Source organism: Equus quagga, chromosome 3 (assembly GCF_021613505.1).
Source record: "Equus quagga isolate Etosha38 chromosome 3, UCLA_HA_Equagga_1.0, whole genome shotgun sequence".
Lineage (NCBI taxonomy): Eukaryota > Metazoa > Chordata > Mammalia > Perissodactyla > Equidae > Equus > Equus quagga.
In genome coordinates this window covers 102646398-102671897 of record NC_060269.1, presented here as the reverse complement: position 1 = coordinate 102671897, position 25500 = coordinate 102646398, and the positions used below count along the sequence as shown (strand labels likewise).

Below are 25500 nucleotides of genomic sequence, written 5' to 3'. Positions count from 1 at the left end.
GTTTTCCTCTAAGATCACAAACAAGGCTATTTTGATCTCTGGAAGCCACAAATTCCCATCACCATTCCAAATCCTATTTTACCACAGTAGTATGTTTTCCTACCTATTCATGACTCTTACTTTGCTTGAGCCTAATAAAGTTATATCAAAATACACAAGTAATGGGGCAAATCCCATGGCCTGGTTGTTAAGTGCAGCACACTCCATTTCAGTGGCCCAGGTTCATGAGTTTGGATCCCGGGTGCAGACTCATGCCACTCATCAGCCGTGCCGTGGCGGCAACCCACTTGATACAAAATAGAGGAAGATTAGCAACAGATGTTAGCTCAGGGAGAATTTTTCTCAGAGGAAAAAAAAAAGCACAAATGATAATGAGACTTGCTCTAGATGTGGAATATCTGGAAGTATGAGATACAAATTATTAAAATAGAATCCATAAACAAGCTGTCAGAATGGATATGTCATTTCTTCATGGTCTGAAAAGATTTCAGGAGAATATCCAGTATCAAGAGTCACTTCACATACCAATTTTATGTCTGATGTACACCTGCAAAGGAAGGGAAAAGAGGCTAAAGTTGGAAAAGAAAAAATACAGACGTGAAACAGTCTATTGCTTGAATAACTTTAGGCACAAGGCCATACAACTACAGGAGGGCACGGAAAGGATATGTACCAGACTTTCTTCAACTGTTTTCTCATTCAATTCCATTACTCAGCCAGATTAACCATATTTGGATGAGGCCTATCCCTCAATCTCCACCTTAGAGGAGTTCACCAACAATTGGGTGTGTTTGTTTTTGAATTGCTCAATGGGAAATGAGTCTCACATCATATTCACCTAACCAAGATAGTCTCAGAACAAGCGCCAACGTCATACCACTACCTCATTCTTTTACTGATAAACAGGAAAGAAAAAAGTAAACCTAAATTTCTTAATATTGAGATAGTAGAGTCTTTTAATCAAAATAATCAAAAGTAATCAAAATAATCCTTTGACTATGAAGATATCCTTTGACTATGAATAATTCTTTGACCATGAAAATATTTGACTATGAAATCCTATGAAAATATAATAAAATTTGAATCAACTTGATCCATATTTTTTTTTGAATATCTGTTATATTTAAGTACTATACAGAGTTCTGAGGTTAGAAGGTAAAATGATTGACTGCTCTCTGTGAGAAGGAAGGCATAGCAGGAAAAGCAGATACAGAAGCTCAGTGTGTGGTACAGAAAACAAGAGGCGAAGGGAAAAGAGAGGTTGGAGCAATTGATTCTGCTTGCCAGAGATTTCACAGAAAGCCAAGGACTCACCAATAATTAAGATTTCACCAAGATAACAAAGAATTTCACTCCAGGAAGAAGAAGCAGTATGAGCAATAGTACTAAGACTTGAATAAAATACAAAAGACACTTGTAAGATGTTCACAAAAATGTTCAATCTGAAAGAAATACAATATTTTTTTCTAATCCATACCCCTAAGTAATCAAACTCTTTGTGCTGGCTCCTTCTCGATGGATTAATGTAATCAGCAACCTTGGAAACAAGTTCCCACGGTGAATGCCATTTTTGACAATCCCTTTACTTCTAAGAAACCATTCTGTGTAACTGAACCTAATGTATCACTTACTTGCCCATTTTGTAATTGTCTGTACATTTGTTTGTACCCCTCATGACAGTGTATACTCCTTAAGGTCAGGGATCGTGTCCTTCTTTTTAACCACAATATTCCCAAGGGCTAGCTAAGTGCCTAGCTAAGTGCCAGACACAGAGCTGGCACTCAATAAAGATTTATCAAATGAACAAGGATCTTCACGCTTGTGGTTTGTGGGGCCAAGTTCCTTCTGCAGGGTACTTGGCTGTCCTGGTAAGTGAGGATTAGTTCCTAGGGTGGGGCACACTAGTTGAAGAGATCTGTGTGGAAAAATCAACAGGACTGAATTCAAACCAAAGTCCTTAAAGAGTATGGAGTTTCAAAATCAAGGAAACAAAGTCAAAGGGCAGAAGCAGGGTCTTAAATGGGGAAGAAAAGCCCAGGGTATGCCTCTTAAAATGGGGAACTTGTGTTCACAGGGTTATTTGTCAGGGTGCCGTGGAGGACAGGAAGCCATAAGACCAACATGGACCATCTTCCTACTGTGTTAAATTTATTCAATGGTGAGTAATTTAAAATTCTTTTTCTATTAAACATAGATAGATAAAAATGTAAATTTTCACAGATTTTAAAAATAAAAATGAGATTTCAAAATAACTCTTTGCTTTCAGTGAGCCACTTTTGTATGCCCAAGTTCAAGAGTCAGGTGCTTTCCCCTCTGATGTTGGGGATACTGCAGTCAAATTTTTGAGAAGCACTGGTAGGGTAAGAAGCCCAGCAAAACCGAACTTTCAAAGAAATGCATTGGGTACAATTTGAGAGAGCTCTTGGGCAACCGACAAGAATAATATTGGGCTATCCTTAGCTTAACTATACTTGTTTGAGTAAAGGTAAATTCTACAGAGTAGAGAAAATGTTAAGCAGGTGAGTAGATCTTAACTTCTTTTTAACTACACTTTTTCCTTATTACAAAATAATGCATAAAACAAGATTTGTTACAAGTTGATAATTGTTGAAGCTAGGTAATGGATACTTGAGGGTTCATTTATACTATTCCCTTTATTTTTGGATTTATTTGAAATTTTCCATAGTGAAAGGTTAAAAAGACAAAAACAATGCATGTTTATTTACAGAAGAATATTACATACAGGTAAACAAAAGGAAGAATATTTAAAAGAAATGTAATTCCATTGCGCAGGTACCACCATTTTGTAGTATTAATTTTCTAGACTATCATAGAAACAATTAGATAGATAGACAATTTTTTAAATCTATAAGGAATGTAATTCCGTTGCCCATGTGGGGACCTGGAGTTGGCCACCCCAAGATATGTCTCTTTGGCATCAGGATTATTTGAGGCTGATTGCTTTTGATAAACTGAACAGGGAAGGAGGCTCTGAGGAATGGAACTTGCCCTTTGTTAGGACACGTTTACATTTGTAAGGTAAATGTCTATCTGTAAAATGTGCCTCCCTCTCTGTACCAGGAAGAAGAAAGGCGATGACCTACTCTCCAAAAACTCTTAATCAATACCAAAGGCAAGGACTTAAAATCTGCATTTTATTGTGCTAGTCTGGTAACTCCTGTAACTGACTTCCCTCCCCCTCCCAACTTTGACATTCCTTAAGGATTAAGCATCTTTCCTTAGGCTAGGAACCGATTGCTGCTGCGCTCACCTGTGACCGCCCAGCTCCAGACATAGACTTGCCTCCTGCTACGCCCACCGAGATAGCAGACCATTACCTGCTGTGTCCATCAAGCACTGTGCCAACAGGGCAATCTTGTGACTATTGTGGGAGGGACATTTCAATCACATGTGAAACACCCCGTTTGGGGGCTATATAACCACTCTGTGCACCCCACTTCTTCGGTGCCCTTTCTTCCTTTGGGAAGAAAGGCCCCGGGCCATGGTTCCTCATAAAGCTTTGTTTAATTTTCTCTTGCTATTCTGTCTCATGTGAATTTAATTCGTTCTCCAGCCAGACGAACCCCCATTTGGGGAGAGGAAATGTCCTCCTCCCCTACACCCGCATACTATCATATTATAGGGTTAATTTCTAGATTACTCATAGAGATTAGATAGATAGATAGATAGATAGATATTTTAAAATTATGTTTGACTCTCCAAATGCATTCCATCTTATTCTCCTTTAAATAGCAACACTCTGATTTTGGAAATTGACCTTAGCTCAGTGAGTAAGCCTGACTGGTCTAAAGAGAATCACATTCCCTTTGCCAACTATGAGTTTCGAAATCAGCATATGATGCAATTCTAGCCAATGATAAATGAGGAAATGGTTGCTACGGACCTATAGAAAAGTTTCTCTTCAGTCTTTACAGGAAGTTGTAGTCAGCTGTTCTCTCCTTCTCCATCTGAACGTGAATGAGGAAGCAAGTAGGCACCCATTTGCACCTGGAATCTATCTTACAATTATTTTGGGAACCAGCCATATCATAAAGTAGATATTTTGGGTGACAGAGCAAAGAGACAGAAAGAACCTGTTTCCTTGATAACATTGTTCTGTCACTAAATCAACCAACCCTGAAGATTGCCTTACCTCTGGACTAGATCAACTAGATTAATAAATCTAATAATTTTAACTATAAAAATGAATGCATCATTTTTTAATTTATTTGGAGTTGGATGCTCTCTTTCTTGCTGCCAAAACTATCTTAACTGACACTACAGAGTTTAGTCTTTTTGTCTCCTTAGACTATATCATGAACACTTGTTCATGTTAATAAATTCAATTCTAATGCATCATTTTGAATGCCTATGTAGTGCTTCATTGTGTACCTGTACCTTTCCAACATTTCCAAAGTTTATTGTGCATCTTCTTGTACTATCAAATGCATGAATTTCATTAGCAATGTATCCATTAAGGACGTGGTCTCAATGTCATTACCCTTTCTGAAGGCAGAACCTCCTCTCCATTGAATGACCACTATAATAAGATAACAACTATATGTTCAAAACCATTTTATCAAAGTTCAAGATTTGACACCAAGATAACAGTTCATTCTTGTGAATTTATAGAAAGTTTTACATGGTATTGTCTTCTTTTCCATATTTAATTCCACATTTAAAAGGTTACTATAACCTGATACTAGAACAATTTTGCCACCTCATATAGGATGCTATACAAAGTTCCACTCACTGAGTTCTAGGCAAAGGTAGGGGTCGGTGACAAGAGATTTGTTATGACTGTGGTCCAGCATACTTATGCATCATTCAGAAGTGTCAGACAGTAATAAGGCCCAAAGAAACTCTGGCTATTGTAGGGAAAGACACATTTTAAGAAGGCCTCATTTAGGGGTTTTTAAGCTTGATATGTCATGTTAGCCAACTATCCTTTAACTGGTTGCAGTCTTCTCATAAAGGATATTGTATTACCAGATTAGGACTATGATTATCTAAAAAGAAGAAACAATAATTTCTCTTTTAGCCATAGCATTCCTATCTGTTATTGAGGACTCCAATATAGGTGGAGGAAACATAAAAAGGGGTAATAGCTCGTTATGTGAGTAGTCATTTCAATAAAAAATGATATCAAATACACTGTCATGATAAACAGAACATAGTTAAATCATAAATATCACAAATATCCTTTTTCTACTACTAAATTTGACTTCATCTGTGCCACTTCCCTGATTATTTGCCTTTATTTAAGGTGACTGTTTGGTCAAAATATCAAATTCTAGTGGCCAAGTGGTTGAGTTCACACACTCCACTTTGGCAGCCCAAGGTTTCACCGATTTGGATCCTGGGTGGGGACCTAGCACCTCTATCAAGCCATGCTGAGGTGGCATCCCACGTACCACAACCAGAAGGACCTACAACTATGTACTGGGCTTTGGGAAGAAGAAGAAGAAGCTGCAGCAGCAGAAGGAGAAGGAAAAGAAGGAGGAGAAGGAAGAGGCGAAGAAGAAGAAGAAGAGGAAAAAAGATTGGCAACAGATAGCTCAGGTGCCAATCTTTAAAAAAATAAATCAAATAGTCATATAATATTTGATCTCACACACAGACAGGTCAACTTGTGTCCTATTATACTCCTCTGTTGTAATAAAATAGTGCTGCTGAATTGGCAAGAGTCCTAATCCAGCTTATTTTATGAAGAGAAAAATTATTGGCATAAGATAGAACCACAGTGGATATTCACTACAATTTACTCTTCAGTCGCCTAGTACATATTCAAAGACATACCTACAGCCCACCAAAAATGTCCAAGCATAATCCATGTGCCACCAAAAACACACCCCCTATTCAATGGGAAATTACATAGTCATGTCTATCAGACCTTCACAGACAATGTCCTGAGGTCAGTGTTTTTCAAGTCCAAGCTTTCTGTACAATCTTTTTCAGTACAGTTGAGTCAGATTCTAATGTGAAGTTTCAAAATACCAATCTTGAGTTAGACAGTGAGTTTTACTGTTCTCTCAATCAGGGTCCCAAGGAGAAATAGATGGCACAACAAAATAGGATATTTTCAAGGAGGAATTGTTTACAAAGGGACTATTATTTACTAAGGTGTGAATGTGGGGGAATTACAAAGTATAATGCAGGATGCTGGGGTTTTGTAGCAGCTGAGTTATTGCCCTTAGGCCAGAAATTACCAAAGGACAGTCATATAGAGTGATCTGACTTGAGATGAGCAATGACCTCCAGTTGAGGGACACAGAAGGCAACCTTGCAGGGAGGGAGCCAGGAAATAAGTACCCTGACTTTATCCTCTCCCTTTCCTCTGATCTACTGCTGTGCATCCCCATTAGCTGAACCCAACTAGAGGCCAGAGGACAGACATAAGAATCCATTGGCATTGTCTATACAGGTCAGCCTCCCAAGACAAAGAGTAGGATAGAGAAGGATAGAGGGTGGGCAATGGACCCAGAGAAGCAAATAGAGGCATACTAAAGGCAGAGTAACTACAATAAAATATCTCATTTAAAGAGAAGACAGGGAGAAAAGTGATTCCTTCTTAGAAGCATGTATTTTTTTTTAAAGATTGGCACCTGAGCTAACGTTTGTTGCCAATCTTTTTCTTCTTCTTCTTCTTCTCCCTAAAGCCCCCTAGTACACAGTCATATATTCTAGTTGTAGATCCTTCTGACTGTGCCATAGAAGGACGTATTATCAAATGTTGTTGACTTACTTTCTTGGATGTGGAGGAAATTTCCTTGATGAACAAATCTGCACCTTGAGCTCTTCTCCCTGGAAAAATTTATTTTGTCTTGTAACTTTCAAGGCTGCCTCAAATGGGATATTGGGGAGATTCTCCCCTAGACAGTTGTAACACCTTTGTAGATCCAAATAATTCCTGATAGGTGTAGATACTTATGCCTGAGGATAAGCAATCTACAGATTCAATGCAATCCCTATCAAAGTTCCAATGACATTTTTCACAGAAATAGAACAAAGAGTCCTAAAACTTATATGGAGCAACTAAAGACCCCAAATAGCCAAAGGAATCCAGAGGAAAAAAAACAGAGCTAGAGGTATCACACTCCCTGATTTCAAAATATACTACAAAGCTATTGTTATCAAAACAGCATGGTACTGACACAAAAACAGACACAGATCAATGGAACAGAATCAAGAGTCCAGAAATAAACCCACACATTTATGGATAGCTTATTTTTGACAATAGTGTCAAGAACATACAATGGAGAAAAAGGAAATTATCTTCAATAAGTGGTGTTAAGAAAACTGGGAAGCCACATGCAAAAGAATGAAAGCAGACCATTATCTTACACCATACACAAAAATTAACTCAAAATCAATTAAAGACTTGAATGTAAGACCTGAAACTATTAAACTTCTAGAAGAAAACATAAGCAGTATATTCTTTGACATTGGTCTTAGCAGCATATTTTCAAGTACCATGTCTGACTGGGCAAGGGAAACAATAGAAAAAATAAACAATTGGGACTACATCAAACTAAAAAGCTTCTGCACAGCAAGGGAATCCATCAACAAAATGAGAGGACAACCTAACAATTGGGAGAAGATATTTGCAAACCATATATCTGATGAGGGGTTAATATCCAAAATACATAAAGAACTCAGACATCTCAACAAAAAAACTAACAACCAAGTTAAAAAATGGGCAAAAGATCTGAAAAGACATGTCTCCAAAGAAGATGCACAGATGGCCAACAGGCATATGAAGAGACTTTAACATCACTAATTATCAGGGAAATGCAAATCAGAACTACAGTGGATAGCACTTCACTCTGGTCAGAATGGCTATGATTAACAAGACAAGAAATAACAAGTGTTGGAGAGGATGTGAGAAAAGGGAACTCTCATACACTGTTGGTGGGAGTGCAAACTGATGCAGCCACTGTGGAAAACAGGATGGAGATTCCTCAAACAAATAAGGATAGAACTAACATATGATCCAGCTATTCCACTGCTGGGTATTTATCCAAAGAACTTGAAAACTCAAATGTGTGAAGATATATGAACCCTTATGTTCATTGCAGCATTATTCACAATAGCCAAGACTTGGAAGCCAACCTAGATGCCTATCAAGGGATGAATGGATAAAGAAGACATGGTGTATACACACAATGGAATACTACTCAGCCATGAAAATCTATGAGTTCTTGCCATTTGTGACAACATGGAAGGATCTTTAGGGTATTATGCCAAGCAAAATAAGTCAGAGGGAGAAAGGCAAATACTGTATGATCTCACTCATAAATAGAAGAAAGAAAACAACAACAACAAAGACATAGAGACAGAGATTGGATTGGTGTTTACCAGTGGGGAAAGGTGGAGGGAGGAGGGTGAAAGGGGTTATTAGTCACATGTGTATGGTGATGGATTGTAATTAGTCTTTGGGTGGTGAACATGAGGTAATCGACACAGAAATCAAAACATAATGATGTACACCTGAAATTTATAGAATTTTATAAACCAATGTTACCACAATAAGAAAAATAGACTTTTCATCAGCATACTGCTTCGAATGAAACAACTGGGCAAAATTTGGACTGAAAAAAATTTGAACCTAAAATTCTATACATAGTCAAATAAGTAAAGAAAGCCATTTTCAGAGAAAACAATAACTGAAAATTACAGAGAATAACTGAGGAAAACAAGAATGGTCTTGTCTTCTAGTTCTGTATGAGTTTAGTTTAATATTAAGTATTTGAATAAGTTTTAGCCATATTTCAGATATATGTGGCTAATCTTATCCTTAGGCCTCTTGTCAACTGTCTACTGTGTAAGAATGTATCCGTTGATTTCTCTGCCACCAAATCAATTGTTTGGAAGCTATAGTCACCTAGTTCCTTTGACTAATACACTTATTTTCTACCTATTCCCCTGTGGTTTCCACTACCGAGATCTAGAATGATCTAGATTCTAAATTTACCTGAAGCCTTGTGTCTCTGGCCCTTTCCATATTTCAAAAGCCCATGAAAACACCACTGGTCTGCCAGACTTGAGTCATGGCCTCTCCCAATGTAGTTCATTCAAATACCACTTAGACCTTGGTTAGGGCAGATTAAAACTTTTAGAAACACACAAGTTTACATGCTCTTTTAGAGTTTTGGGCTACAATGTGCCAATAATAAATCAGAAGAAATAAGAGTCATTTAGCCTCTTTAAATTTAAATCTCAGTCCGGCAATTTCCTAGTTGTGTGACCCAGGACAAGTTTGACTAAACATGCTTAAACCTGTTTTTATAAAATGAGGAAAATACCATTTTTACCCCGGGGTTATTGTGCAAAACATTTAAGAGGCCAAACAATAGCAGGCTGTCAATAAATGTGAATTTTCTTCACTTCCTCCCTCTTATCAGCAATGCAAATTATACAGGTACAGAAATGTAAATTTATTTAACCTTGAAAAATAACTTGAGAAATAAAAATAAAAGTTTATTTTTCCAGTCCACAAATAAAGTTAAAAATGAGTTGAATGCACAAGATGATTTTTTTTTTTAAAGATTGGCCCCTGAGCTAACAACTGTTGCCAATCTTCTTGGATTTTTTTTTTTTCTGCTTTTTCTCCCCAAATCCCCCCAGTACATTGTTGTATATTTTAGTTGTGGATCCTTCTAGTTGTGGCATGTAGGATGTCACCTCAGTGTGGCCTGACGAGTGGTGCCATGTCCTCGCCTAGGATCCGAACCAGCCAAACCCCAGTGCACGAACTTAACCTCTCGGCCCCGGGGCTGACCCCACGAGATGATATTTTAATATACCCATGTTGCCATCTGTGAATGCCTGTTTAAAATCTAATTATCAAACGTTTGAGTATGTAATATATATAAAACACTCCCAATGTAGTTATAAAATATATTTGTTTAACTAAAGTATGTAACCGGAAAACTTGTTTGTTAATTTACAGTGAGAAATTCTGTCAATTTAGTTAAGTAGGGGGTATTTTTCAGTTTGGCTTGACCAGCACATTAGCTTCTGGTAGGCAAATCTACTGGGAAAATCAAATTATCAGAATATTCTCTAGTGAACATGAAATCAGAACAATAGGTAGTAGTTTTGTGATTCCCATGTACCTGGCACAATGGATATCTACCTACTGGGTTATCCAAAAACTAGAGGGGGTCTCTCACCTTCTCTCCAGCAAGATGTTGTTTCTTACTACTGGTGGTAGGCTTTGGGCCTCTGCTTGTTTCTGCTTCTGTGGCTGAATTATTCTTTCTACAAATTTGCTTTGCCTTCAGTAAAGTTTGCTGGACTATGTAGTAGAGAGTGAACTTTAAATTTTGAAACAGGAGATGCTTTCGATGAGAGGGTGGCATACAGCTTTTCTGCATTCTGATGTGGAAATTGGGTGGGCCCTTTTACACTTGTATACAAGCAGCTCTCCATTATTCTTGAGGAGAGTCCTGAATGTAGGGAAGTAGCCCTCAAGCAGAGGCCTGACATTGGGCTTAAGTGTTCTGCTTAGTAGTATAAATTTGGTTTACTAGCAAGACTGCCTCCCTAGAGCTGAAGACAGTTTCTTTTAAATCTGGGTTCAGTCTGTTCTCTACCTGAAAATTACTATTTTATTCTTGGAAGTTGTGTTTATAATTTTGTTGGAGAATTTGCTCCCAGAAGGATAGGAGATGAAATTGTATTATGTGTGCAGTCACAACTTTTCTTTGCCTCATCTTGAATGCAAAATTGAATGCAAATTGTATTGAATTTGGTGCATGACATCTAGACTATAATGTAACCCTTTCACATAGAGTATTGTTTGAGATGGAATTGGGAAAACCATTATGAGCGTTTTGAGTGGTTGGTGGAGCCAGACCCCATTAGTGAAAAGGATGAGGGTTTTCCCCTGATAAGAATGGAATTCTCACCCCCATGCACTGTGTGTGTGTGTGTGTGTGTGTGTTGGCACACGCCACGTGCAAGCCTGATGGTTGCTATGCAGGGACTTAGAAGTGTAGTTGAACTACGGGTTCTCAGAGGAGCTACCTGTAAAGGCATCTATTAGTCAATGATTATAAACTAGTGCCCCCACAGTCCCATCGAGGCCCACAGAAATGTTTGGTTTGGCCATGGAGGTGTCATCTAGGAATAAAAAAAAGAGTCAAATGCCAGTGTTGAAAAGTAGGGTTTCATTTAAAAATATGAGTTTCAGACCTCTCTTGCAAAATCAGATGTGGCAAAACTAAGTCTTTGTTCCCACAGGTCAACAATCGGTTAGCTCTAAATAACAGCTTCTCCCTTTAAATGCTAGCCAGTTCACCACCACTCTCACACTGCCTGTTATTTCCTGACATGAAAGCCAAATGTCATGGCCACTTTTCTCATACCTTACAGCCTTTGCACACTTCCATTACCGGTCAGACTTCTCTTGACATTTGAGTTTGTAAGTCTTACTCCTCCCAAGCCTTGCCAAAGTCCTAGCAGGGTCTCAACCATCTTATAGAGAATTGCAAGAACAGTGTCCCTCCTCACCTCCTACTGCCCCCCAGGAGCTAGTATCCTAAAAGGCAGGATCCTGGAAACTCTCCAAATAGTTGGTAAACAAACAGGTGCTAATATCTGGTAAGCAGATAGACAGAGTCTTTTCCCATAATTATCTAGACACAAAAATGAAATGTAATGTCAGTTTGTAGTGCCAGGCTGATAAAGCTGGAGACATATGTGTTACACAAGTTCTGGAGGGATCACCTCATGGTAACTCCTCACATTTACCTACAACCACTTTCTCACTAGTTTTTCACTCGGTCTTACCCAGCATGTGAAGGCATGTTGCCAGGCTTTGGCTTTAAAAAGAGCAGGAATACACAATTTTCCTTTGGAAGTAGCAAATAGGAAAAAAAAAATAATAATAATGACATGTTTTTTAATGGCTAAACAGTGTCACTGATTTAGATGCGGGTCATACCTTCTCATAGAAAGCACATCTTAAAACTTATACTTTCCTCTGTTGTCATGAATGTTTAATCCATATGAATATTTTGCACATATGTATAATAGAATTTGCGTAGAAGAGAATTCTTTGTTTTAAAAAATTGACATTACAGCTCTGCCTCAATTGACAATGGATTACATCCTGATAAACTGATTGTAAGTTGAAAATATTTTAAGTCCAAACATACTGAACATCATACCTTAGCCTAGCCTACCTTAACCATGCTCAGAACACTTACATTAGCCTACCATTGCATAAAATGATCTAACACAAAGCCTATTTATAATAAAGTGTTGAATATATTGATCACTGTAATGAAAGAGACAAACAGAATGGTTTTTTGGGTACAGAATGGTTGTTAAGTGTGTTCGTTGTTTTCCCTCGTGATCACAAGGCTGCCTGGGAGCTGCAACTCACTGACACTACTCACAAGAGGGTTTCTACCACATATCGTCAGCCAGGGAAAAGATAAAAATGCAAAATTCGAAGTATGGTTTCTACTGAATGTATATCGCCTTCACAACATTGTAAAGTCAAAAAATCGTAAGTCGAATCATTGTAAATCAGAGACCACCTGTATATAAGTTGTGCTGTTGTACTTGCACTTGAAAGAATCTACTGCACTGTAGTAGAAGACAGAGTAAGCTATTGGTTCCTTCACATATTCATGCAATAAATATTTATTTCTAACTTCTCAATGTGAGGGCCTCACACTATGGTCTTGTGCCTTAACTCAATCTAGAATATGTGATACACATATCCCAAAAATTTACATGCAAGTACGTGTATAGTATACAGATTTATCTATCTATCTTTCTATTGCGATATAGATAGAGAATGTATATTCTTCTTAGTCAGGACTACAATGTTTTGTAACTGCATACCCTTGATCTGAGATTATCTTAGAAATTACTTGAAGGAAAGGAAAGAGGAAAGATGGGGAGAAAGAAGTGAGAAGGAAAAGGAAGAATAAGACCAGGGGCAGGAAACATTAATCCAATGATATTTTGAAACGATTCCTTTCTGTTTTAATTTTCATTACAGTCTAGGTTGTTTTTTATTTAACAAATTGATCTGCATTCTAATTTTTTCTTTTTCCTTTTCATATTCTCAAATTTTTCCAATTAGCATGTATAATTTTAGAGAGTATTCAAAAAAAAAATAGTGGAAAAGCTGAAGAAAGAGAAAACAAGATGACTTTGAGGTTATCAGTTATCACCAGCGCTCATTTAAGCCCTTATGTAGCTCTGGCCTGGAAGGGCTACCCACTTTGGCAAACTGTAGTCTGCTGAGCTTGGCAGCTGAAGTATGGGTTGCTGCCTTAGGCACAGGCATTATGAGACAGCAATAGGTAAAATTAAAGAAGGACAATAACAGCCAAGAAATAGGGATCCAGAAAAACCATCCCAGGATAGTATCAATCTACTAAAAAAAGAGTAGGATGACTAAGGATCATTACAACCAATGGAAAGTTGTCCTTTTCTCTCAAATCAACCACAGCTGCGGGCCAGGCAAATAGTAAGTCTTGACGAAGGAAAGAAATAAACATTCCAAGACTGTCTCATCTGAAAACTCTCTCTCACCTGTTCTCCCACTTTATTAATTTATATCCTTACCTGGATTTTAAAATAACGTAAGATATCCCTTTTATTGCCACTGAGAAGGGATGTGCATTAATAATTTATGCTTTGCCTTTTTTTTTGGAAAAGCATATAGCAATGTTTTTAATGGATTAATTGCCAAAGGGTTCTGACACATTCACTTGTGTATACACAAGCTCTCATTAGGCATGACAAATGCTGAATGATATGAAGAAACTAACTTTGGCAAAAATCCCGATGTATGACGTATGCCCTTACAGAAAACTTGCCAGTATGGCACATATGCAGCTATAGACTTTGCCTTAGGAAAAGCAGTGTAGGTACATCTATTTTGCTATTTCTCCTGAAAAGTGATTTGAAAATATTCATTTACATCACACAACAGAGGCATATCAAAGTAAGTTATACATTAGAAATATTTGCCAAAAGAATAAGTCATTTTTCTTAGGTCATCCTATGACCTTAAAGTTTCCCTCTCACATTGCAGAAAGATAAATATTACAAGGTAAAAGGGAATAGCGACTTTCTCTAATGCCTGTATACAGACTGCTTAGAAGAGAAAGCTAAGACATTTGGGGGGATATTTCTATAACTTCTTTAACACTAGATCTATAAATGTCTAGGCTACAGCTAAACTATGGCCAATGGCCAAAGTAAGGAAGACATAAACAGTAAAGTTTGTTACATGCTTCTTTTGTTGGACTCCTGGTCTCAAAATTAATTGTTTTCCCTTGATTTGATCCACCAGTTCAATAAGTATTTATTATTTTACGATTGAAACATGATATGCATAATACTTTTTTCTGAAAGGTACCATAGAAAATGCAAAGACAGAAAATAAACAGATGTCTTTCCTTATAAACTAGCACTTGCAAATTGGAATTTCTATAAATTTTGCAAAAAAGAGTGGCAAACTTTTGTATATTAATATCCTTCATCTAGGAGGGAAAAAAAGCCTTAACTTAAACTATTTGAGTACTACAGATAAGGCATGATTCTTCGCTTAAGCAAAACTCCATTTTCAATGGAGGCAATGAAACTTCCTTAATCTAGACTACCACTTGGAGAATTTAGAAAACAGATGTTATTTAAGAATCTGGGACAACTAGAAGCAGAAAAATAGAATTGACTGCTTCCTGTAGAAAAGTTGGTATCTTGCCAAGTTTGCTTTTCTTAGAAGGAAACACATTTCCCCCACTTTTGTAAATGTCATTTAGGAAAAAAGGTTAGCAAATAAGTCCCCTAAACCTTGGAGCTCATAGCCAGACTTTAGTTTTCCATTTCTGGTATTGGCTTATTCATCCTGAAAATCACACATATGTTTGTAGGATTTTGGTTGAGTAATAAAAGGTTGAGAGGAAATCTTTCCCTCTATTTTTAAAACTCCTGGATTCTAGGATTATTGTCTCTCCAACCTCTCCTTTCCTTTCTACATGATGTCAAACCCAAATGCTTTCCACCTAGAGGCCTCTTTTAACATCCTCACAATTCCAGGGAGAGGTTCCTACTTATTCAAATCCCAGGGGTAAGGAAGAAGACAGAATCCATGATGACCCAATCCTTTCGCAATTCAAAAGTAGAAAGATATCCGGGTCAAGAGGAAAGACAGCATCCTCCCTTCAGATGCACCTCGCAAGCAGGTGCAGGTGTGGAGCAGGCAGAAAGCACCTCGCCCATGTAAACAAAACGGGTGAGTGTGCGCTCATCAGCTCAGGAGTTTCTACAGCCAACATTTGCCGTGACACCTATATTTATAGCTATAGCAATTGCACCATGTCCAAAAGGATTATTTCACTGTCACAATTCATTAAGGGCCAGCTTGTCATGAGAAACTTTAGGCTTGGACATTTTTTTCCAGCTTTATTGAGGTATAATATTCATCTTGCATAACTGAAAAATAGGGAATGCTTCACGAATTTGTGTGTCATCCTTGGCAGGGGCCATACTAATCTCCTCTCATGGTTCCAATTTTAGTATGTATGCTGCAAAAGCAAGCACCAGCCTTGCTTGGATTTTTATTTGGGGCATTTGCATTTTTTTAGTTATTATTTTGATTTTATTTAAATATGAAAAATTATCAAATCCCAAATTAATAAACTAATATGATCTTTGAGAAAAATAATATTTCACATCATTTTGATTGTTCCTTTATACTAAACAGAGCTGGTGTTTTTTCTTAAAACAGTGCATACTGATTTAATTATTGCATAATTGTCATTTTTTAATTTCTGGCAATACTAGTTCCCTGTTCCAATACTCTTCTTCTTTTCAAATATTTTGCTGCTATTATTGTGTACCTATTCTTTCAGATAAAACTTTGAATCATTTCAGTGAGTCCTCCCCTTAGGAAAAAACCTCTAATTCATTTCTCTCACCAAATATATTCCAGATTGCCTTGAGTTAAATATAAATGTACAAACAAACACCAGAAACAATTAGAAGAAAACATAATTTTCTCTCATCTCTAGGCAGAGAAGAACTTTCTAAGCATAAAAAGCAAAGGAAGAAACACAAGATAAAAAGATTGATGAAATAGATCTAACTATTCTTGGCCTCCTCCTCTTCTCCTGAATTAGTTTTACTAGCTAGGTAATCCTGGGCAAGAAGTGATCCTTTCTGTTCCTTTGTGTCCTCATCTATGTAGATGAGAGATAAACTCAATCATAGTGAGTTTATGGAACATCAACTGCGTGAAATATCAGGCAGGCATTTAAAAACATAATGAAGAAGCATAGGAATGCTTCTTTTTCTGCTTCCTTACAAAAAAAACACTTATGTAATCTTTAGAAGTAGTGTGGTGTAGTCATGAGACTAGACCTTGGCATTGGACAAACCTGGTTTGTAATCCTTCTTTTGCCACTTTAGTAGCTCTGTGACTTAAGTATGATGACGGCAGTTTAAAGACTTGTTTTGAGGGGCTGGCCTCTTGGGCGAGTGGTTAAGTTCGAGCACTCCACTTTGGCGGCCCAGGGTTTCACAGGTTCGGATCCTCGGCGAGGACATGGTACCACTCATCAGGCCATGCTGAGGCAGTGTCCCACATAGCACAACCAGAGGCACTCACAACTACAATACACAACTATGTATGGGGGGGAGCGGCGGGGGAGGATTTGAGGAGAAGAAGAAAAACAAAGATTGGCAACAGATGTTAGCTCAGGTGCCAATCTTTAAATTAAAAAAAAATTCTTAAAAAATAGTTGTTTTGAGAGTTAGAAATAGTACAGGCTGTAGTACCAAAATTATAATTTCATCGTCCAAAAGAGTAAACCAATCATCCTTTTTCTAATCCAATCCAAGGACCATCATTCATACCCCCAACTCAATCAGTTCCTTCCAGATCAATCACCTGTCTTTGTCTATTTTCTCCTCAAAACACAGTTACTATCACCACAAACTACTCCTAAAAACATATAAACTAGATGAGAAGGCAACTTACAAAAAGGAGAAATATTTACAATGCATACAAAATGTTAATGCCCTTAATATAAAAAAAAAAAAAACCAAGAAAACACCATAAAGGATAAGCATTTTCAAAGGAAAAAAGTGAGTAAATAACTGGCAATTCATAGAAGATACACAAAGGGTGAAGACACTGAAAGACGTTAGTCTCATTTGTAATTAAAAAAAATGCAAATTAAAATAAGAATATACCATTGTTCACAAACCAGCATCAAGTATTAAAAAGAATGATGATACTTAGTGTTGCAGAGAGTAAGGGTAAATTAAAAACTATTGGTGAGTTTATAAATTGGTACAATGTTTTTGGAAGGCAATTTGATAATATATTCAAAGATATATACAGTTGTGTGCCACAGAACTACGTTTCAGGTAACAACAGACACATACATGACAGTGATCCCGTAAGATTACTACCATATAGCCTAGGTGTGTAGTAGACTATACCATCTAGATTTGTGTAAGTACACTCTATGATGCTTGCACAAGGGCAAAATTGCCTAAACGTATCCCTGTTGTTAGAAAGTGCATGACTGTATCAAAAGCTTAAATTCTCTTTATTTAGCCATATCACTTCAAAGAATTTGACCTAAAAAAGTCAAGGAGAAACATAAATGTTTATGTATATGAATATTCATTACAGCAATATTTATAGTAAAATGAAAAAATAACCTAAACTTCTGTTTACTTGAAGAATGGTTAGATAAATATGTATTTCCATCTGATTGACTATTATACAACTACTAATCATGACCTCCAGGCTCATTTAAAGAATGAATAAATGCTTGTAACTAAGTACTAAATGGAATAAAAGGGATATAAAATATGTTTCTTATACTATTCCAATTCTGAAAATCAAGTGTTTGACTAAACACACACACACAGAAAACCAAAAAAACAGTGTCATATAACGGTGGATAGGTCTACATGAATTTTAGATTTTTTTTTAACTTCTTTTTTATTATCAGTATTGTCTGAAGTTTCTGCAACAAGCATTTCTTTACCATTTACAGGTTAAGAACAAACACAAATTTCTTTTTCCTCAAAAAAAGATTATTTCAAATACAAATGACTTTTCTTCTTTCTATTTTAATTTATTTTTCCAAATTTTTAAAATAAATGTATATAATAATTAAAAAGTCTAATTATTTTATTTCTAAAAAGACCTTGGTGATGAAACTATTCATTTTTATAGACTAAGTGCTGAGGAGCATATAAAGATGAAATTTAGGATGCAAGCACAATAAAAAGGATGAAGTACGCTCTAAAAAATAATGAATCAACAAATCAAAAATATTATGTCAATGATATAGAAGGATGTTCTCGACCTAGCTCAGTAAGCTTTGATTTAGACTTAAGCAAATTTACTGCTCCTACTAAAGTGAGCTGCTACACCAATCCTGTCCTTCACCTGTCCGGAAAGACAGACAGGTAAAAAGCATCTGGAATGGAGAGAGCAGGCTCATCTTATTCACGGTATCAAGCATTGCTCAGTGAACTGTCTGATCACTTAAATAATGTTAATTTGAGTTAGAAATTGAGGTAAAGGGCCCGGGAATAACTTACAGAAATTTGCGGGGTCCTACACAACCAGAATGTGCAAATCACTTCACCTCCTGGACCAAATAGTTTATTCATTAGTAAAATCAACCTTTCTATGGTCTTTCTTAATTCTAATAGTCTATGATGTGTAATGTTTCATAATAAGTGAATTTACGTATATGCAGGAAATTTCTGTCTTCTAATTTTATTCTTGGAAATATTTGACCAAAGTGAGATTGATAGAGAAAAAAGTTGTTGATGACTAGTTATCATACAAAGACGTAATAAAGCAGCTACCAGATTGTAATTTTAGCTGTGGTTCTTAAAGGCAAAATTCCTTAATATTCCCAAAAAATATTGCATGCTGTTTTTTTATGAGGGAATACCCCAAAGCAGCGCCATATAGCTAAGGCAACAACCCTTACGAATCCCTTTAATTTGGTTCTGAAGTGCCAAGCTAACAGCATCATGTTGATGGAATCTTTGCACTTGGCCCCTTGGTCCCATCACGACAACATTCAAACACTTTAACAACGTGCACATTAATAACTGTGGTCACCTGCATAATTTCTCTAGGAGTTTGCCTACTAATCTTGCTACTCACTAAAAGCAGTTGTGAAACTGCTGATGTGTGTAGTTATTTTTTAAAAGCCTCAAGAGAGTAATTATAACATAAGGGTGGGTGGATGCATATAATTTGGGATTTTAACTTAGAGATCCCTATCTAGAAACTCCCTGACAATGAAACTTTGTCAGAGTAACAAATGTTTGTACATATACAGGAGAGACTCCAATGCCTGGAGAAGAGAGGGTGTAGTCACCTCAAAAAGAAGCGGGGTGGTGCTTTAGGTGCAAAGCCCTGGGGCAAATACTGGAAACTGGTGTTTCTCTTTGGCTTTCCTCCCTTTGTTTTTAGCCTTCTAAATGCTGTGCAGACTCATTTACAGCAAAGCCTGAAATTTTGAAAGTCCTTGGGAATGAAATTGAGAACAGTTTCGCACTTTCAGAGGAAAAAAATCTCATTTATTCTAAGAAGAGTCAGTCATTTTTTCAGTAGACGGTAAATCCTTTCATTCTTACCTGGAAAAGACCTCTTAGACGTTGTTTGATCTTTTAGCTAAAATCATCAATTGAAAGTATGATATGTGATTTAGACATCTGCCATTGGAGCTAATGTCAATGACTCACTTCTAAAAACCACCATGAAACCCTCAGGTGAGGAGCCACTAGTTATTATTACTAAATTGAGCAAATTTTAAAACTAGTAACGTGGAGAGACAATTTTTAAAGTGTGAGTCAATCTTCTTCTTTGCTCTGAATAAGAATTTAAACTATGTAGCTATTATAAGTGTGCTCTAAACAAAGGGAAGGAGAGAAATTGGCTTTATAGACCAAATTATAAGCCCTAAACTGGATATAACAGAGCTACTTCTAATCAGTCAGATTGAGGGTGTGAGAGCTCCCCCTTCTGGCCTCCCGATTCCATTTTAAATGAGTTTTCAGTTTACTAATTTTCACATTTTACCCTTTTGATTAAAATATTTCTCTGAAAGTATCACTGATCAAAAGTCAGGTTTTTCCCGTTTTATTGGCCTTTTGTCCCTTGATACCAGGAAGGACTTTTCCTGAATCTAGTGTCCCACGTTGGAGGAAAAGCGCACAGATTGGAAACCTATTGAGGTCACATTTGAGTAAGTGGTAGGATGGAGAACTCTCAGGCACGTTTTTTAAATAAAGTCCATGTGTTATCAAGGTCACAGGCATTGGAGATCATCTAAAGCATCATGTCATCATCAAAGGCTTGGCAGACAAACTTCCAACAGAGCTGGTATGGACATCTTGGGAAAGCTGTCTCATCAGATATCATCTGCTTCAATTCCGGGAAATCTTGGCTTTTAGGTCATCAGGTGATGTTCAGACCCAATCAGGATTTGGTAATTTCTTTAGGTGTGTCACATGAATCCAAGAGTCTATTCCCTAGAGTTTTATACCACAAGAGTTAGTTAGCCCTACCTGATAGAGGCTTTTACAGTGAGGTTGAAGAGAATCCTTCTGGAGGTGTTTTTTCCAATAGACAAAATCTCCAGGTTGCAAGGTGTGATGCTTAAAGTCTTCATCTCCCTGGAGTGTTCTGTGAAAAGATTGCTCCACCAAAACATGATATTTTTAATAGAAACAATTGGTCTTTGCAATGTTGGAGTATGTCTCCTCTTATCAACTGTGGGTCTGAAGAGGCTGGAGCCAAGTACATTAGGCAACCTGTGACTATCTCAAAGGGTGAGAGTGTATGAGTTCCAAAAGGGGTGGATCTGAGATTTAGAAGGACCAATGGCAATGCTTTTAGCCAAGGTATGTGGAGGGTCTCTACAAATTTTGCCAGTTGAGTCTTAAAAATGCCGTTAGCATATTTGACTAAACCAGAGAATTGAAAGTGGCAAGCACAGTGAAAATGTTGTGAAACCAGCCAAACAATGCTGACTTGTTGACGTACCTGACCAGTAAAATGGGTTCCTCAGTTACTATGAAGTTTGAGAGGAGTTCCCCAGGAAGGGATAATCTTTTCCAAAAGGACTCTAGCCACAGAAGAGGCAGTAGACTGTCTGTAAGGGAAGGCTTCAGTCCCTGAGAAAACATATAGACCATGGCTAAAACATATTTATATCCATGAGATGAAGGAAGTTGTATGAAATCCATTTACCAAATCTCAAATGGTCCATTAGGCTGTTAAAATGTCCAGGAGCAGCACAAACAGGCTTCCATGGATTACATTTTGGACAAGTAGGACAAATGAAGTAGGCCTTTTTGTAGCTTTGTTAGTATTTCCCCACCAATACTGATTCCTGAATGTTATCATTTTGTTAGCAGACCAATGGTTAAATGCATGTACAGTGGTTAGGAGTGGGAATTTTGGAGTCTCCAGTAGGACTGGGTTGTTATTTGGTTTGAACCAGAGCTTTCCCTTTTTGTCAAATCAACAATTGTTGAATTTCCACTCTTGTCTTTTCTTTTCTGAGGCTAATTGTTGGGCTTCTCTAGCCAGCTTTTCTAAGTTATCGTTTGGGAAAATATCTGTTTGGACCATGACAGAGGTTTGGTTGCTCTTGGTTCCTTTAAGGGCAGCATGATTTGCTGAAGTATCAGCAAGGTGATTTCCCTTAGCTTCTGGAGAGTGAAGTTTAGAATGCCTCAGGATCTTAATAGCTAAAGGAGTAGTAAATGGATAGCATCCAATGATTCCTGAACATAGAGGCCATTTTAATTTCATTTCCACCGGAAGTAAGGAAGCCACATTGCTTCCACAACATTTCAAAATCATGAGCTACTCTGAAAGCATATCTACTATCAGTATAAATGTTGGCAGTTTTGCTCTTGGCTAAAGTACAAGCTGATGTAAGACTGTATATATAATTCAGCCAGTTGGGCCAAAGTAGCCATAGGTAAATGTTCTGCCTCAACCATATCAAAAGGAGTCCATTAGAAGAATCGAGAGTTGGAGGTATAGTGCCTTTTCATTGACTGAGTTGTGACAGTCTCTCATTGGCTGAGCTCTTGCCAGGCAAAAATAGGAACTCATTCTTCTTCCTTTTGGGCTCTGCTATCATTGCAGGGTGTGAGAGCTCCCCCTTCTGGTCTCCTGACTCCATTTTAAATTAAGTTTCTGTTTATTAATTTTCACATTATATAAGACCCCAGCAGGCATAAATACTCGCTTGTGATGGAGTCATCCTCTGAATGATGAGTTCATGCTAAAGGATTCATCCAGACCAGGATTCATAAAGACCACACCCTATAAAAAGCGGCACAGACTGTAAAGTCCCTTAAATACGATTCAATACCCATCTCTCACCCTTGATCTGCCAGGTCCAGCTCTTCCAAGGTTCTTCTCCATCCGCAGACTAAATTAGCCATTTCCTTTTCCTTACCCCCAGAATACACCATTGATTCTTATATTATAATTGTAATTAATACATATAGTTTTACTATGTGCTAGACATTGTTCAGGGTTCTTTTAACTCATTTAATCTTCAAAGTAACTCTATGAAGAAGGTTCCATTTTTATCCTCATTGAATATACAAATGTTAAATAACTGTTCAGAGGGCATGCACACCGTAAATTAAATACCTGGTTTTGAACCCAGGTAATCCGGCTTAAAAACCTATGCTCTTAGCCACTAGCTAACTACTTCACTGGATTATAACATTATCTTTATATGTCTAGGGATTTATAATAAGAAATATATATTTAGTATCATCTCAGTTCCTGGCACAGAGCTCCTAAAACCCTTGGAATTTCCTAAGTGAAGAAAGCCATAAAGGTGTCTTTTGTTATTTTAATGAAGTGACTTTTGGAAAGCCTATAAATTACCTAAGGGTGGGGGCTGGTTGCCAAGGGAACAAACCTATGATTAGAGAGTTGGACCCTTCAGTTTCATCTCCTGACATTCAAGGAGTGCAGAGGGACTAGAGATTGAGTTTAATCACCAAAGGCCAATGACTTAATCAATCATGCCTATGTAATGAAGCCTCCAAAAAATCTAAAAGCACTGGGTTCAGAGAGTTTCCAGGTTGCTGAAATAGATTGCTTCCACTGTGCCAAGCCTCAAACTCCAGGGGAACAATAGCTACTTTGTTGAGGACCTTGCCCTATGTATCTCTTCTTCTGGCCATTGGTTCATAACCTTTAATATCTTTTGTAACAAACCAGTAATCTAGTGAGTAAATTAGTTTCCTGAGTTCTGGAGTTGCTCTAGCAAATTAATCAAACCCAAAGACGGGGTCGTGGGAACCTCTGGTTTATAACCAGTTGGTCAGAAACACAGGCAACAACATGGACTTGCAACTGGCATCTGAAGTGAAGGGCAGTCTTGTGGAACTGAATACTTACCCTGTGGAATTTGATGCTATCTCTGTGTAGATAGTGTCAGAATTAGGTTGAATTGTAGGACACCCAGCTGGTGTCACAGAATTGCTCGGTGGTGTGGGGAAAAAAGACCATACATTGGAATTGAGTGCAGAATAATAGTCCTCCTTGAGAACTGATTGTTCACTCCTTGAGGGTAGGGATTGTAATTTACTCATCTTTATATCCCCACTACCGAGTGCAGTGTAGGAGTTTAATAGACTTTGTTGAAATGAATTATAAACTCATTAAAAACTAAGATCCTTGTTCTTTGAACACTCATAGTATACATGTACATGAATGCTCTGTACCCTAAGAATAATAAATAATCATAGATTAAGGAATGAATTTATCTCCTTATGAATAGGATAAATCTTAAATGGAATGGTAGCAAATGCCACAAAATATAAAATGTAAATGGAATTTATTTCTAAAGACTGGAAAGTTAAAAAGTCAGAAAATCTAGGGGCCAGCCCCGTGGCTGAGTGGTTAAATTCACATGCTCCACTTCAGTGGCCCAGGGTTTTGCTGGTTTGGATCCTTGGCATGGACATGGCACTGCTAGTCAAGTCATGCTGACGTGGCATCCCATATGCCACAACTAGAAGGACCCACACCTAAAATATATAGCTATGTACCAGGGGGCTTTGGGGAGAAAAATGGAAAATAAAATCTTTTTTAAAAAAAAGTTAGAAAATCTGACTCTTCTTCAAAAATTTACCACGAACCACTGTGGCCTAGTGGTTAAGTTTGGGGTGCTCGACTTCAGCAGCCTGGGTTTGGTTCCCAGGCACGGACCTACACCACTCATCTGTCAGTGGCCATGCTGTGGTGGCAGCTTATATACAAAAAAAAAAGAGGAAGATTGGCAGTGGATGTTAGCTTAGGGTGAATCTTTCTTAGCAAAAAAAAAAAAGAAGAAGAAGAAAAAGAAGGGCCAGCCCTGATGGCCTACTGGTAAAATTCAGCATGCTCTGCTTTGGCAGCCTGGGTTCAGTTCCTGGGCATGGGCCTACACCACTAGTCTGTCAGAGGCCATGCTGTGGCAGCAGCTCACATACAAAAAGAGGAAGATTGGCAACAGATATTAACTCAGGGCAAATCTTCCTCAGTAAAAAAATAATAATAATAATTCTTTCTCCTTTATAAACTCTCCAATAATTCACTTTTCTTAAAACCATATTTCCATCATGTTATGCACTGACTCCCTTGGGAGTTCTTAGCTGCTCATGTCTTTGATGAACAATTCTGAGCCTTTTTTTCTCCATGGCACAGAGGCTGTTCCTTGGGTAAGATAGCTCCAGGTAACACATAATTTTTACCCATAAGACTCATTAGAACTTTCCCCTTCCCCTCCACAAAATCTTTTCAAGCCACTTACATGACTTCCCTCCTCCTCCTCCTCTCGTCCCATCCCCAGGCTTGGGAATCACTAATACCATTTCTTATCTTCCCCTCGTTTGTTTCTGGTTTTTATTGTATTTTGAAGAGCTAATTATTCATTTCCATTTTTTCTATCTATTTCTTCACTAGTGATCCTATTTATGCTTGGAATATACTCTGCTATATTCCAAGGAATCCAAGGATTCCTTTTTATATGATACCCCTTCTTTCCCAACATTCCAACGATAAAATTCAGATTATTTATTAATCATATATACAGATTTATTTTATGTGTTTACATAATTTCTTTTGTGTCATATCTTTTAATCTGAGAGTTACTGTATTTTCCACCCCAAAATCTTAGTGACTTGACAAAGTCACAGTCCACAGTTGGTCCGGCAGCTTTCTTCAGCAGCCCTCTTCCAAACGTCCACTCAGGGAAGCTCCACTGTCTCAGAATCCTTTGCTTACAGTCATGGGACAATGAGAGAGTGCATGAAAGATTGTGAAGGACATTTAAGGAGCTAGGTCTGGAAGTGGCACAAATGGCTTCTGTCCACATTCAATTTACAGTCCTATGGCTGCAATCTAGCTGATCTAACTGCAAGAGACACTTTGAAATGTAGCTTACCCATATGCCT

The 25500-nt window shown here is 37.5% G+C and overlaps 1 pseudogene; it reads right to left on the bottom strand.

The window, feature by feature from the left end:
* Positions 1–15471: 15471 nt before the first annotated feature.
* Positions 15472–15572, bottom strand: LOC124237695 (uncharacterized; annotated as a pseudogene).
* Between the last annotated feature and the right edge of the window lie 9928 nt (positions 15573–25500).